We start from the raw sequence: 1,958 nt of genomic DNA on the forward strand, positions 1-1,958 counted from the left end.
GGTGGTCATCGTTGGCTGGACGAAGCTGTTGAAGTGGTCGCTGGCTAATTGTTGCTGCTGCTGTCGTGTGGTACACGGAACAGTCTCTATAGAGAAACTGGACCGAGACAAATTTGGTGGGTATGAGTTGATCTATTTATAGCGTATTATCGGCTCACCAGACATCAGAAATATACTCTATCACGTGACCTTATTAAGGGCTGTGATTGGTCAGTTTGCGTTCTGGCGGGAACGGTTCGAAGAATTTGCCGCTTCGAATATTAATCAGTCACGTGATGACAAGGTTAATGTTTTCCGCTACGTTCGCGTTTGTTTATATTTAAATGAGAAGAATGGCGATAGTAGTTTTGTATCTAATGGCGATAGGTAGTTTCACTACATATATATACAGAGAGAGAGAGAGATTCAGATGAATATGGTACCCAAGTTGAGGCACCAGAATTTAGTACGGTATTATCCATACAATTTCAAAGTAAGGTGATACTGCGTTTCAAATCATTAACGATGTAACATTTCTTTATTTCATATAAAAACTACGTGTATAGCTTTGTTAAGCTATATATACAAACAAACTAATAGACACCAGAGTACATTTATCAAAGGTTTATTACTTTACATACATCAGGGCTTAAGTCGCCAGTTATTTCTGTTTAGTTAAATCACATTCGTTTAACGCACACTGCTGACACTCTTTTGTTCTTCTTCTCCCACCAGAAGTCTCTTTCGCTGCTGACCAACTTCCTAGCTGACCCACAGTGAAGTTCTTGTCTACAGTTCATCTGTCGTGAATCCTGCCCTACATAGCTCCTCCACCAGAACTGTTGACTGTCATTGGAAATGGGAAGGGGTTTTAATTGTTCTGCCCATGCCTGTGGCTACTCGATTCTTTGGTGACTGTTCCTTGTAAATGGTTGGTGTGATCCGCTTAGGGCGGCCCTTGTTTGGTGGCTGGGCTACCTGAACGGGGCTGTCAATATCGAGATTGGCTGGTTTCAATCTATCGATGGAGACTGTGTCTTGTCGTCCGCCAATTAGTAGTTGGAATGTTTTATTTCCCAGATGTATGACTTGATATGGACCATTGTAGAGTGACTGGAGGGTTATGTGTCATGTGTCACCTTGAATGAACATAAAATTAGCCATACGGAGGTCATTTAGTATGGATGATCTGGGTGTACCGTGTGCCGACATAGGAACAGGGTGCAACTGGCCCATGCTGTCTCTCAGTTGAGCAAAGTACCTTTTGACATCCGGGTCTGACTTCGTATACGGAAGGAACTCTAAAAGGGGCACTGTACACCATTTCCGTGGAGGAAGTGTTGAGATTTTCTTTTGAGGCATTGCAGATTCCCAGTATCAGCCATGGGAGTTGGTCAATCCAATTTGGCCCGTTAAATCTGGTTGTAAGGGATTCCTTCAGGCGGCGGTGAAATCTCTCCACTAATCCATTGGCCTGTGGGTGGTAGGCTGTTGTGCAGTTCATTGTGATTCCGAAAAGGTCACATGTCATTCCACAGCTTTGAGGTGAATTGTGGACCCCGATCGGATGAGATGCTGTCTGGGACACTGAAACGAGCAACCCAGTTTGCAAAGAAGGCTGGCTGTCTTCTTGTGTTTCTGTGCTGCGGAGAGGGATAGCCTCAGGCTAACGGGTGTAGCGGTCTATCAAGGTCAATAGATATGAGCAACTCTGCGAAGGTGGTAGGAGGCCGACAAGGTTGGCATGGCTGAGGCGGTTTATGGTTACTTTAGTGTGTTGATTGAGCTTGGCTTGTTGACAGGGGATGCAAGTCATGGTCCAGTCTCCGATTTGCTCGGCCAAATGCATCACAATCCATTTTCTTGAAAGTTAAGACGAATTGAAGTGGACTCCGGTGAATTTTCCGAAATACCCCACCCACCCCTCCTAAAACACTTTCCCACCAAAAGTTTGTATATTCGGAATCTACATGATATAA

This window comes from Octopus bimaculoides, chromosome 6 (genome assembly GCF_001194135.2).
Source record: "Octopus bimaculoides isolate UCB-OBI-ISO-001 chromosome 6, ASM119413v2, whole genome shotgun sequence".
Lineage (NCBI taxonomy): Eukaryota > Metazoa > Mollusca > Cephalopoda > Octopoda > Octopodidae > Octopus > Octopus bimaculoides.